The 14,865-nt window shown below is 44.8% G+C and overlaps 1 protein-coding gene and 1 non-coding gene across 18 annotated transcripts in view; both read left to right on the top strand.

Moving 5' to 3' along the window:
• Positions 1–14,865, top strand: part of Kalrn (kalirin RhoGEF kinase) — a 724,529-nt gene that overhangs the window by 474,571 nt on the left and 235,093 nt on the right. The window lies entirely within an intron of this gene.
• On the top strand, positions 13,480–13,585 carry LOC123460407. Its single transcript, XR_006636972.1, has one exon. It is a non-coding gene; the product is annotated as a U6 spliceosomal RNA (small nuclear RNA).

Below are 14,865 nucleotides of genomic sequence, written 5' to 3'. Positions count from 1 at the left end.
GAGATAATTTCCTGAGGTCCCAGTGGCCTGTGACTGGCTCATATTTATCAGGGTTTGATTGGGGCTCATCTCAAGATTAAACCAATGGTTTAGGAGATGGCCAATTGGTAGGGTCCTTTGACCCAAAAGGACTCCAGTAGGTAAAGGACATCTTTCCCTGCTCAGGGCCCTGGGGCTCAGTTCCTGAGGGACAGGCAGGGGTTAGGCAGAAGGACCGGGAAGTGGTATATGAAGTAAACAGTGACCTTGTAAGAAAGCTTGGTTACTTGCTGTCCCACACCTTGGAGCCAATTAGCAAGCAGTAGGAGCTCTGAAGGGTGCACATGAAAGGGAACTATCTGAAGGCTCCGTGTGTGGGCTTGATGCTTGAGGAATGCAGCTGATGGCACTCACAGGTGAGAAGAAAGAGGGTCTATGGCCCTGCTTCTCACGCATGCTTATCCGAAATCCAAAGAGTATTAGGTGACCTTCTCTTGCATATTAGTAATTGTATTGATGAAGTTCAACACTTCCAAAGACTGCTTGGCCTTAGTTCATTCAAACCTAGCACTTTGGCCTCAGGAAACAAGCTATGCTCTTGCCTCAGCTTAATTTTCTAAATTATGAGTATACTCCTGAATTCATTAAATTTTTTTTTAATTTTTTCTTGCTGGGAGTAAAAAAAACAAACCACCATTGTGATGTGTGAGAGCTATGCCCCAACCTGCCCAGGTTATGGCACCACATCACCCTACCCATGCTCTATTAGACTAGCATTCAAGTACTTTCAAGGTAATTCTATTTGGGAGCTGTTTTTAAGTTTTTAAGCAATTTTCCACTAGCAAAATAGATGAAAAATTGGGGGTCCACTTAAAAAAGCATACAGAGAAAATTATTTATCTCTTCCTGTCTCCTCTGACCTTCTATCTAACAATATAAGTAGAATGCCCTATGGATAAAAGCATTCCTTTTTAAACAGTCCATTAGTAGGTAAGTCACCTGTGACATTACCCATGTTCACACATAGACTTGTTGATCCAGGGGGAATCATCTCTTCTAGCTGCTAGCCCATCTTGTAGCAGCCAGACACAGACACACACACACCCCTATACTGCAGCCATTTGTCTATTATTTTTCTTGTTGGTAAGGTAAGTGAGGGTAGACGGGACCTCTGGCCACAAGCCTTTCATTGTTAATGAAGGATCCTGGTACTTACACTGTTAATACAAGTGAGGAAACCAAGGTGTCTCTGAATTCCTCACCCAAGAAAATTTTTGTGGTTAGTGTTAAAGTAGAAACTAGAACCCAGACCTGATTCACTATCATGTCTTCCCCTCTAGAAGTCTCCTGGCTGATGAGGTTAATCCAGCCGGGCGGTCCTTTTGCACGTTCCACACAAATGATTAGCCATATGTTTCAAAGCACCTGCCGTGTGCTGAGCTCGGTACTGGATACTGTGTAGAGATGTGCACTGTTTGTTGAGTGTGAAATCCCTATTTGTGCAGTTTCTCGTCTCCTGTCGTCTTTATAGCTGGGCAGGTGGTACCTGATGAGGACCTGGGCTGTGTCTGTCTGTTTCACTGAGGTATTCTTGGCATGCAGCATATATCAAGGCTCAGGAGATATTTGTGAAGTGAAAAAATACAGGGTACAAAGTGTCAACTTTCAGGGAACTTCAGGACTGAAGTGCTAAAAAGCAGCCAACATGCTGGGCATGGTTGTGCATACCTTTAATCCCAGCAGGATCCAGGAGGATCAACATGAGGTCAACCTGGGCTAGAGCAAGACCCTACCTGGGGGGAAAAAAAAAAGCAGCTAACAAACAAACTTCCTATTAAAAAAAAAATTATTTATCTGAGAGAGAGAGAAAGAGGCAGAGAGAGAATGGGTGTGCCAGAGCCTCCAACCACTGCAGGCGAGCTCCAGATGTGTGCACCTCCTTGTGCATCTGGCTTACGTTGGTCCTGGAGAATCAAAGCGGGATCCTTTGGCTTTGCAGGCAAACATCTTAACCGCTAAGCCATCTCTTCAGCCCTAAACTTCCTATTTTTAAAGATGCTGAAGAAGTTAGTAAGCTAGAGTAGTTGCCCTTTGGAGGAAATTAGCCACCAATTGCCTTCTCTGGCCCTGGGAGACATAGGCAGAAAGTGAGGAGATGATGATAAATTCTGTTCCACATTTTAAGAAACCTAGAAAATACAGATAGCCTGTTGATAAATATATGCTATCAAGTAAAATATATTCTTGCTCTTCTAACACACAGCAGTGAGGACAGGGCAGCCATGTGGCCTCTCTGACCTACACCTCCCTCCATCAGTGAAATGTTCACTGATAACTTGAACTCACAGTTGCTACCAGCAGGGTCCAGTTCCCTCCACCTCTGCTAAAAGGTTCCCTAGAGGCCAGGTGAACAGACTCTGGAGTAGAAAAACAACCTGGGCTGATTCAGGTGAACTGGTCATAATCAGTAGAAGAGCAAATAAGGATGGCTGTGGAGAGGGGGCTGGGCAAGGGCACCTCAGAATCAGTCATTACGACAGTGGATTCCTAAGATAGGCCCCAGTCTTCCTTCTGTGATGCAAAGGAATGATGGCAGTGTGACACTATTGGGTTGGTCAGTGGTGAAAATTGACCATTAATGGACCCTGCAGAGCCCACCTGAGGAGCTGTGGGACAACCTCCAGCTGCCTGTCATGTACTGTGTATGCTGTGGTGCCAGGCAAGGGTTTTGGGTGGACCCAGGTTAATTCCAGCACAGCACCGCTTGTATCACCTTGCCTAGGTGACCACATCATCACAGTCATTAGGATGATTAAGTGGAATGTGTTTACTGCTGAACATCCAGTAAAGGCTAACTTCTACCCTTAGACAGGGAAGGCACATTTTTGGTCCTATGCATGAGAATACACAGAGGTTTAGCAGGCTGTGAGGAGCATTGTGAGTTCTTGAGCAGAGTTCTTACCTCTGGCTTCATTATCAGTAGGAGTCAGCAACATCTTTTCTGTGCTGGACTTAAAGTGGCCTGGCTCCAGTTTGCCTGTTGTAAATAGGAGTGTTTTCCCTCCACTTTCCATTTGATACCCCCTAGAATCTCAGATGTAGAGCTGTGTTGCTAGCTTTGGCTCTTGGCTAGTTTATTACTGGACAGCTTATAATCTGTATTTATCTGCCACTCATTGAATGCTCAAAGTGTACTGCATTTGGAAGGTGGTTGTCCCTAAGGCTGTAGGTATTTGTGAACACTTATGTCTTTTTCCAGTCTTAGAAGATTAGAAGTCCTCAATTTTTCCAGCTATTCCTTATATTAATGCTTTCAGACAGTTCCATTTCCTGGTTGCTGTCCTCTGGACTTCCTTCAGCATGTCATTTCTATATAAAACAGGCTGTCTAAAAGGGTGGGTAGTCTGCACATGTGCATATAGCCCTGGCTCTAGAGCTGTTGTGTTCAGAGTTCTCTCTGGCATGGTTTAACAGGGTGTCCCATGCTTCCATATAGATATCCATGCCTTTTTTCAAGGATTGACCTTGGTAGATAACTTAGGAACCGAGTGCAGGACCACTTTACATCATTATATTCTCTGGTCTAGACCCATCCTAGTGCCCAGCATGTTGAATGTAAATCTTTTCTTCCAGTTTGTTATCCACCTACCAGGACAACCGTTTTCTTACCTAGTCAAACTCTTTTTTTTTTTTTTTTACAAAAAAAAATTATTTTTATTTTATTTATTTGACGAGAAAGAGGGAGAGAGAGAGAGAAAGGGTGCATCAAGGCCTCCAGCCACTGCAAATGAACTCCAGACATGGGCGCCCCTTGTGCATCTGGCTGACGTGGGTCCTGGGGAATCGAACCTGGGTCCTTCAGCTTTGCAGGCAAATGCCTTAACCGCCATCCCTCTAGCCCAAAACTCTTTCTTTCTTTTTTTTTTTTTTAAGTTTTGTTTATTATTTGAGATAGGAGGCAGAGAGTGAGAATGAGAATATGGGCACGCCAGGGCTTCTAGCCACTATAAATGAACTCCAGGTGCACATGCACCACCATGTGTATCTAGCTTATGTGGATACTGGGGAATCAAACCTGGCTCCTTAGGCTTCACAGGCAAGTGCCTTAACCACTAAGCCATCCCTCCAGCCCAAAGCTCTGGCTTTTTAACAAGATTGAGGACAGAATACTAGTATGCAGACTTCCTTCTTATTTGTGACTTGGAAACCTCCTTGTCTGGTTCTTCTTTAAGGTCTTAAGGGAAGGAAACTCAACCATTGTTTTCTGCAACAGTGGAGCTGGAACTATTGGCTTAAGCTGTCATTCCTCATCTGTTATACATAATTTTGCATTAGACTCTCTCAGAGCTGATATGAGTGTCTCAATAAATAAATGCCATCAATAAGTCTTCCTGAATTGCTTTTGTTTGATCCTCAAATGGGCCTGCATAAGTAAGTTCTGCCACAGGCCTGTGTTACACAAAAGTGCTATTTCTTGAAGTAAGTAGATGTACTTTCTTTGGTCTGAAACCCTCTCTGTTGTGTCCAGAAATATATGTGTGCAGCTCTGAGCAGAACATCCTACTTGAAAAGAGCTTTTGCCTCAAATGCTGAGGCCTTGCAATCACTTGTCAAATATCTAGATTTATAGAATTCTAGTCAAGTAAGGCTAAATAATGAGGTGGCAGCAAAGAAGAGCCTTGTTTAATGTGATGAATCTCTGCTAGGTAATTTCCAGCTGATGGTAGAAAAGCAGCCATCTGCACCGTGATGAGCCCCACGCATATGTTTAGAGCGGGCATGATGAAAGTAGTCAATACACTGACTGAACATTATAAACCCATCCAAGGAAGTCTACTCTCTATGCAAAAAGCACTTTGAGTTTGTAGCCATACCAGATTAGCTTGAGAGAGGGAGACTGGGATGAAACTGAGTTGCAAGTGCTGTTCTTATTACAATTGTAAGGGAAAGGATGCCGCTGAAACATCCCATGGCTGGTGTGTGATACAAATGAAGAACTTCAGTAACAAGCTGATGTGAACCAAGATAGAAGGTGGGTTGGCGATGTTGATGTGCTAAGGGGAACAAGGAAACTCCCGGAAAAGCCTGGGGTGGGGGGGTTGAGGAGCCAATTCAATGTTGTTTAAACTCTGAATCGTCAAATCAAGGTAGTGAGTCATGACCAAAGTTATTGTTGTTTTTTCTTTTTGGTTTTTTGAGGTAGAGTCTCACTCTAGCCCAGGCTGACCTGGAATTTATTATGTAGGTAGGTGATCCTTCTACCTCTGCCTCCCAAGTACTGGGATTAAAGGCATGCACCACCATACCTGGCTGCAAAGTTTTAATTGTTGGAAAGTAAGGCTCAAGTCAGAAGTGGCAAGGACCCTACTAAAAGAAAAGTTATGGGCTGGAGAGATGTCTTAGCAAGTGATTAAGGCACTTGCTGAAAATCAAAGGACCCAGGTTCCATTCCGTAGGACCCACGTAAGTCAGATGCACAAGGTGGCACATGCATCTGGAGTTCATTTGCAGCTGCTGGAGGCCCTGGTGTGCCCATTTTCTCCATCTCTCTCTCTCTCTTTCTCTCTCTCTCTCCCCCTCCCTCCCTCTCTCCCCCCCCGCTCTCTCCCCCCCACTCTCTTCCCCTCCCTCCCTCCTTCCCTCTCTCCCTCTCTCTCTCTCTCTTTCAAATAAATAACTGAAATTTTTTTTTAAAAAAAAAAAAAGGAAAGTCAAAAGATTTCCACAGTGGCCTGCTATTACATAACAACTATAGCATGATACCTGTGATGGGGACCCCCTGGCTACAGAAAGCTTCTAAGCAGAACTGGAGAAATGGCTTAGCAGTTAAGGTGCTTGCCTGTGAAACCTGAGAAAGCATCTACACATAGACTCCCATGGATCCTCACCTGGTTCAAAGGCCAGCAGTCCTTAGATCCACACCCTGGAATTGGGCAATAGGACACTAGGCACAACACTGGGAGTTGGAGAGAGGAGAGGACCCTGACTCTGAGTTGGTGCTTAGTGAGGACATAGCCCAGGTGTGCATTGCTGAGGGAGTAGCTGTGTGCCTGTGTGTTGCTGAGGATGCAGGCCGTTCTTCCATGTGTTGGTGAGGACATAGCCTTTGTCTTGGGGAAATGATACAGGCCTATCCCCTGCATTAGTGCCTTGCTGGGGACCTAACCCCTACATTTGCCCATTGATGCAGGCATAGTCCCTGCATTGATGCTTTGCTAGGGATCCAGCCCCTGTGCTGGTACATCAGTGAGTGCAGACCTAGAGCTTTGCATTAGTACCTTGGCAGGGGCCTGGCATCCGCATTGGTACACTGCTGTGAGCCTAGCACCTGCACTGGCATAGTCTCACCCTCTGCATTCCTGCACTGTAGCAAGACCTCCCAAGTCTGTAGCAGATCCTGCTCTCTATGCTGGAAGTACAGCGAAGTGAGACAAGGCCCTGCTAGCTCCAGCTTACATTCTTGCATTGAGAAAAGAGAAACATCCAGCAAAAGAAAGAACGACAGCCTTCATCTCATGATAATAGCATCAGAGATAAACACTTTCTTGGTTTTATAAATTAGATGGAAAAACTTATCTTCCTGCAGGGATTGGTGTGTGTAGGGACAGATCACTTAGGAAAAAAGATGGACTAGCTTCAGTTAAAGAGTTTATAAATAAAGAACCACAATCCTGGAGAATACAGATGGAAAAGAGCTACTCAAAGAATGTGTCCTAGGTCTTATTCCCTGGAAGTGGAGTCTGCGAGTGAGATTCCCGTGCAAATGATCTAGTGAGGGTGTGCTGGGGGGAGGGCAGGGCCCAGTGGAGAAGGAGCAAGGGCAGCTGTGCATGCAAGTTTCAACGGGTGTTCAGTGAGGTCTGATCCCTTCTGGAGCTCCAGAGCAGGAATCACACCAACTGTGCCCTGCCTGAGACAAGGGACTTGATCTTTTGTGTCAGCTGTAAGCTGTGAACACACAACAGGCACAAGAGCTGTAGCTGTGCTGACAGAAACGAGGATCTGGGTGGGATGGGGCAGCAGCTGTTGCAGAGAGAAAGGAGATGCAGTAGAAAGAGGGTGGATTCCACACCGACTAGTGCGTGGCCTTGAGTGGTCATATCACCTCACACCTCTGGCTTCGGGTCTACACAGGCCACCAGTGATTCTCTGTCCCATGGTTCTGAACAGCCAACTGAGATCCATCCTGTCTAAAAACATGTTCCAGACATAGAAGCCCAGGGCAGGTCTCCACTCCAGATACACAGGGCATGTCTAGACAGGAAAAATGAAAAGAAAAGAAAAATCACCATGTTCTCTGGAGTTTCAAGGGCTACGGGCTACTGTGTTTTGCCACCAAAGAGAAGGCCAAAATCTGACAATATGGAGACTCAGCAGTGTAGAAGTAATAAAATCAGAGCTACCTCATGCCAAGTAATACTTTTCACTTGGAAGATCTCAAGAACTCAGGCTGGAGAGCTTGCTTAATGGTTAAGGCACTTACCTGTAAAGCCTGGGGAACCAAGGTTCAATTTTGCAGGACCCATGTAAGCCAGATGCACAAAGTGGTGCATGCATCTGGAGTTTGTTTGCAATGGCTAGAGGCCCTGGCATGCCCATTCTATCTGCCTCTCCCTCCACCCAAATAAATGAACATATAAAATACATTTTTAAACAGATGCTCACCCAATTTGGCCAGAGGCGTGTGGTCATAATGGGCATCTTGTCGATCTGTGCAGTGTACTGCCTGCTGCACACCAGCTAATAAGGTCTCAAGGAATCCCGAGGAAGAAAGTTCAGCACTTCCATTGCTCTGTCCTTGGACTTGGTGGGCCTGAGGTTCTATAAAATATCCCTGTGAAGGGAGAATTGTGCAGCTTTCCACTGGGTAACAAATATGTCCTAGCCCTTAAAGAGACACCTGGAAAGAGTGTGCGCTTGCACCTCCTCTTCCTCTCCCCAGGCTGGGAGTGGACAGAGCCAAACTTGAACCATCAAAGCTGCGGGGTTTTGATTCTCTGTCCTACCCCATGCCTTATAACATGTTAGATTTGAACTGCAGTGTAAGTTTCAGCAGTATTCTGAGCATCTTTGCCATATTACTATGCACTCCAAAGCAAGAAAATCCACTTCAACTTTAAGATTTTAGACCCAAAATAGGATTTTCGCATCACTTGTTCTGTGTTATTCTGTTTTTCTTAAGACAAGTCCGGGCCTAGTCTGGAAACCAGTATATTTCCTGGCAGTTTCTTTGTTTCTCTTCTCCGAAGGGCAGGTCGCTGGGGGGAGAGAAATGGCAGCTGTGGGCAACAAGGACAGAGGAGCCCAGGATCCTCAGGACACCTGAGACCCAGCCCCCCTCCTTGCCTGCTCTGCCATCTCCCAGAAACACAGCTACATCCTCTCAGTGATGGTGGACACAATATAGGGTGCCAGCTTTCAGAACTCACGCACACAGTGTGAGGACTTGAAGTCACAGGCTCTTCCATTGAGAAGGGCCTCATGTGGGAATGACTTCCAGCTGCTGTATGCCACCACAAGGCAGCAAATGCACTCCAGCATTCTGCCTAGAGTCACAAGGCAAAACCTCTCCTCATGGCATTATTTTACTTAATATGCCCATTTATGATCCATAGGTTAAAAAGTTCCCTGGAGAAATCCATCATTAAAATTGCCAATCAGGCCAGGCTTGGTGGTGCATACCTTTAATCCCAGCCCTTGGGAGGCAGAGGTAGGAGGATCACTGTGAGTTCAAGGCCACCCTGAGACTACATAGTGAATTCCAGGTCAGCCTGGGCTAGTGTGAGACCCTACCTCTAAAAAAATAAAATTTCCAATCATCTGAAAAAACAGTTAAGTGTAACAAAAGACAGAAGCCAGCAAGGAGTTTGCTGAGCACAAGCTAGTGACAGGAGACACTGGAAGTGTTCTTTCTACTGACATCAGACACTTGAGCCTGCATAAAAATGTCTTTGTTCTAGGTGTTGACATGCCCCCAAGTGTCTGATGCAGGAACAGGGAAAATGGAAAGGCAGCTGGTCAATACATTAGAGCTGTGTGTGAATGCTATGAGCATGGCCCAACTTTACTCAACGTGTGCTTGGAATTTGGAATTATAGAAATTTAGGGAGGGCCAGAAGCTTGGAGACTGTCTAGAACTTCTGAGATTTCCAAAAACAGTTAATGGTAGACCACATCTCCTGCCTATTAAGTCAGATTTAAAACACTATTCTGAGCCAGGCATGGTGGTGCATGTCATTAATCCCAGCACTCGGGAGGCAGAGGTAGGAGAATCAACCACGAGTTCAAGGCCACCCTAAGACTATAGAGTGAATTCCAGGTCAACCTAGGCTAGAGCAAGACCCTACTAAGCAAAAAACCAAAAGAAAAATAAAAAGAAACACTATTTTTGTTGTACCTTGATAGTTCAGCTTCTTGATCCCACAACCAAAGGCAAATGCCATAGTTACCCCCTCCTCCAACTGCCTCTTCTCCCGCACCAGTGACTCCATAGTGACCCTGAACAAGTTACCGTGTGGTGCCGTCCCATGTCTCTGGGCTGTCATGAGTTTTAGTGTCTGTCACAGACTCTTTAATACCAAATACTTGTGACTCACTCATGGCCTTGTGGAGGTGTGATTGTGCCCAGAGTCTTCCAGCCTCCCAGTCAGATTCCGATTGGGCTCTGAGCACTTGGCAGTGAGCATTGGGACACAGCAAGACTGATCTCTGCCTTGGAACCTGCCTGAGAGGAGCGAGTTCCCAGAAGCAGCGCAGCAAGCCAAGATGGTAAAGTGAATTAGCTGGTGGCAGCCCAGGGCAGACAACACCCATGTGCGACCCCTCAGCCCTGTACGCTCTGCTAGGGACAAGGGAGACAGACAGATGTAAGGGAAGCAAGACTGAGAAGATAAAGGTGGGGGGAGTATTGTACACAAAGGTGTTGGCAAATCGCTGGTGAAGACATTTTTCCATGTAGAACAAATTGACTGGATCCACCTTGTCAACACTGATGGTGGAGGAGCATGCTGGGGCATGTTGCTCCTCAGAAGGTGAGCTCAGGGATGACTAGCCGTGACAGTAGGGCTGGGGCACCTCAGGTGAGCTCTTCTAGCAGGTAAGAGCACAGCGTTTTTGGGGAGCCCCAGGCAGAAACTTCACTAGACAGCAGCACAGGTAGTCAAAACAGCATGGACTAATGGAGCCGACCGATAGGTATGGCTGTGTGGAAACCGGAGCTCCCCCACCAAGTGTGCCTGTGGTGTGGCCGTGATGTAGAGTCCTGGGAGAGTCTGTTGGGAGAAGTAGTGCCCTGATTTTTGATCTTGCACTCAGATTGAAGAACCTTACCTGGGTTTTATATCCCTGGCAGATTAGTGTCACCTTCTTCACTTCTGATAGATCCTGTTAGCCTGTCTGCCATGACCATTGTGGTTGAGGGGTAATGGGGGTAGTGGATTTGGTTGTATGGCTTTAGAGTAGAGTGATAGGCTCGCTGTCGCTAGAAAGCAGTATTGCCAAAAAGAAACCCATCAAAATGCACCCCCCCCCCATGGCCTACTATAAGGAGCCTCCGTGAGAATACTGTTTTTGCCTTGGGCATCTTCCCAGAGCAGCAGGGAGCAGGTGCCTCTGCCTGGCACTGTATCCTTGCAGGAGAGCACTGCTGGAAGAAGATGTGGCACTGTGCCCATCAGACCCAAGACTGCTGTGCCCTGCTGCTTCCACCCAGGGCCCTGTCCCTTGGCTACTCTAGCTTCTCGGTCTCCGCTCAAGATCATAGCCCTGGCTGTACTAACAGTCATTTTCTTGTACCAGGACGCCTGGGCCCATAGGGGCTTAAAGTCGAGTCTTACAGAGCTAGGAAGTTCAAGCGCTGTCTGTCTTCTGTTGATGCTGTAGTTGATTTGTTGTTATTGAATGCTGTTGTTTGAAATTGCTAACATAGACAGACAGGTGATTTGTTGATCAGCAGCACTCCAGGAAGGTTCTTCCAGTAGGCAGGATGGCCCCTGCCAACACAAGCCATGGAATCCTTCCTGAGAGCCCTTTTCTGCACTGTTCTCTGCCCTGTGGAAGCTTCTATAACTCTGAACTTTTTGATGTACTGAAGTTAAAACACACAGGCATCAGACGACATCTTTTATTATGTTTGTAGGCAAGCGCCTTAACCACTAAGCCATCTCTCCAGCCCTTTTATTATGTTTGTGTCCTGATGTCCTTTTAGCTGCAGGGCTAAAGTTTTAAAAGTTGTGGGTTTTTTGTTTGTTTGTTTTTTGTTTTTTGTTTTACTGCCGCTTACATACACGGAAAGTGGATTGGCTTAGTGAATGAGAGAAAATATTCATTCTCCTCTTTTCCTTAAGATTCTGAGATACGCTCTTTTTATCTGGTTTCTTCATTCATCATCCATGTACTGAGCCCCTACTATGTGCTATGCACTGTTCTAGGCAAAAAGGATACAGCTGTAGATTAAACAGGTAAAATACCTCAGTTGCCTACTTGGAGCTTTCCCTGCTACATGGATGTTATCCTAGATGTGATCAATAGTAAAACGTTGGGACTTGTAAAAGGGCTGTGGTTTTAAAAACAAAACAGTGGAAACAAATCGGAAGGGGGTGAGCTGTAGCTCCTTCAAAGGAGGCACTTCGGTCAGAGCATCCTTAAGTCTTTGCAGAACCTGGCCCATTTGCTCCCTGTGCCTCTTCACTGTTCCTGTCCCTAGAGAGATGAGGGACTCTTTGTTGCATGTATGAAATTTTTCTTGAAAAGTCCCCAAAAGAAATATTTTAAGGAGTGTTTTCTGACCTTTCAGACAAACTGTGGACAGAGAAGTATGAATTCCAAAGCAGTAAGTTTGTTGTGAGAGGGCAGAAGGCCACTAACATGACGAGGCAGGAAGATCTGTCAATCGAGAAGAGCCAAAGTTAGGGGGAAATATATAAAAGCAAGTCAGCTATATCCCTACTCTGAATTCAGTGTAACTGAACAGTGTGTGCACTGATGACCAAGTGCCGTGGATATTCAGTGTGTGAATAAAAGTCTCCATTCTTTCCCATAGTCTGCAGTTCACACCCCAAGTCTTGTGCAGGTGGTGGCTCTGGGCACCGTGCATTGATGAAATGAGACAGTTATATTCAGCTCTTCTTCATGCCAGTTGCTGTGCTGAGCATCAGAGAAGCCAGAGATGAGTTGTATCTACTTACCACTAGATGTGATACATTTTATACCAAAAGAACACACACACACATACATACACACACACAAAACCTCATACATATATTTATTCTTTTAAAAATCTTTCAAATAGGACTAAGGGGAAGGCTCAGTGAGTAAAGTGCTTGCCACACAAGTATTAGAACCTCAGTTCAATCCCCAGTACCCACATAAAAGCTGGGTATGGTGGCACAGGCTTGTAAACTAAGTACTCAGGAGACAGAGACAGCAGGATCCCTGGTACTCACTGGTTAAGGTAGAGAAGGATTGAGGAAGACACACTAAGTTGGTCTCTAGGCTACACATACAAATATGCACACATACATGCATATACGTGCATATACACAAAACACACACACATACAGTTGAACAAAAAACACCTTTCGGAGCTAGAGAGATGGCTCAGCTGTTAAAAGCACTCACTTGCAAAGCCTGATGACCAGAGTTTGATTCCCCAGTACTTATGTCAAGCCAGTTGCACAAAGTAGTATATGCACCTATAATTCATTTGCAGTGGCAAGAGGCCCTGGTGCACCCATCCACCACCCCCCACCTCTCTCTCTCTCTCTCTCTTTCATAAATAAACAAATATTTTTAAATACCTTTTAAAACAAGTAGCATATAATACATACTTCTTTATACTTTTCAAGGTTACAAGTCTAAGCCAGGCATGGTGGCTTGTGCATTTAATCCCAGCACTCAGGAGGCAGATGTAGGAGGATTGCTGTGAGTTCGAGGCCACCCTGAGACTACATAGCGAATCCCAGGTCAGCCTGGACCAGAGTGAGACCCTACCTCAAAAAAACCAAAACAAAAAAATTATCTTCAAAACCAATTTGAAGCATGACATGAACCTGCTTTATCCTTTTTGATAACTCCATAGTCCATTTTCTACAGCAACATAATTTATTCAACTTGTCTTCTATCTATGGGATGATGGGATATTTCCAATCTGTTGCCATTGCTAATAAGTTTCAAATTAATATGCATATACAGGTATAATTTTTCAAACCTGCAAATATATATACATGATAACTCCATAGAAGTAGAATTACTATATCAAAGACAGTATACACTTAAACTATGACAAAGAGCTGAAGAGATGGCTCAGTGGTTAAGTGTGCTTCCTGTGTAAGCATGAGGACCTGAGGGGATCCAAGACCACTAGTTTGAGTCTCCAGATCCCAAGTAAACAACTGGGCATGACCTTAGGTGCCTGTAACCCCCAGTCCTGTAGGGAACAGAGACCTGAGAATCCTCCAAGCCCCTCAAGACTCTAGCTGAGAACAAGACTGGGTGGGCGATGTGCTTCTTTTGGCAGCACACATACTAAAATTGAAACGAAATAGAGAAGATTAGATGGCCCCTGTGCAAGGATGACATGCAAATTCATGAAACATTCCATATATATTAAAACCTCGGTGGGAGAGCAAAGGAGCAAGATCTCCCCCACCACCCCTCACCCCAGCCACAGGCAAAACATATAGGGGGGCCACACTATACCACACACAGGCACATACAAGCAAAAAATTAATTCTGATAGAAGTGTGAAATAACTCCTTAGAGCTCTTAAACCAACCCATCCCTCAGTTGTGGGAGAGCCAGCTTCCACACAGGTTGTAGCCTTTCAATAATTTTATCTTTCCCACACTCTCAGACATCTTAAAAATAATCTTTATTCGTGTTTTCTCTTACATTTTTTTTTAGGTACCAATATTGCAACTGTGACTTTCTATTAGTTTCAATGAAATATAGTAAATCTATACTGGTCCCTAAATGAGTTATAGGCTACTCTGATGAACGGTTATTTGTAAACATTTCTGTGAATAAAATGCATTCCTCATTATGAGCATCTGATTTATGATAAACTTTAACTTTTTTTCAAACTGTGTAACACGTATGCTAAAGTGCACAAGCAAAACTGAGCAAGATAGAGGACAGTTGTAGAGTAAGCATGCATGTAACAACTGTGCAGACCATGAAATAGAGCACTGTGCCTTTTAACCCCCCACCCACCCACACACACACACACACTATAGTGTCCTCCCTAAGTCCCCTGAGATTCTCCCCTTGGGCTAACCATACTGCTGACACAAATAATGTCCTCCTCTTATAAATTTGTCTCCTATGTAATTGTTCCTCAGGAATATAGTTTGAGTATGACTGGTTTTGTGAATTAGCATCACACCATACTATTCTTTGGTCTTTATTTTTTCACTTAACATTTATTTTATGTGGTTCATTCATGCGGATGTATAGTTGTTCATTTTCATTGCTGTGCAGTATTGTGTTCTTTAAATATGCAAAGTTTTATTTATCCATTCTGCTCACATGATGTTGAGACTATTGTGAATAATTCTGTGAAAATTCCTAGATACATAGCCCTGGGCACATGGAACCTGGTTTCTCTGGGGTGTCAAGCTGGAAGTGAACTTGCTAGTTGGTAGGATGTGCATGGGTATCTTCAGCTTTCCTAGATGACTTTTTTTACCTAGATTTTTTTTGTTTCTTTGTTTGTTTGGTTTTGGTTTTTTCATGGCAGGATCTCACTCTGTAGCCCAGACAGGACTTGAGGTTACAGTGATCCTCCTTCCTCAGCCTCCCAAGTACTGGGAATAAAGGCGTGTGCTACCATGTCTTACTTTCAACTGTTTTTTAAAGTGCTAAACTAAATATACATTCCTACCACTA

Source organism: Jaculus jaculus, chromosome 4 (assembly GCF_020740685.1).
Source record: "Jaculus jaculus isolate mJacJac1 chromosome 4, mJacJac1.mat.Y.cur, whole genome shotgun sequence".
Lineage (NCBI taxonomy): Eukaryota > Metazoa > Chordata > Mammalia > Rodentia > Dipodidae > Jaculus > Jaculus jaculus.
This window is presented reverse-complemented; position numbering and strand designations above follow the sequence as displayed.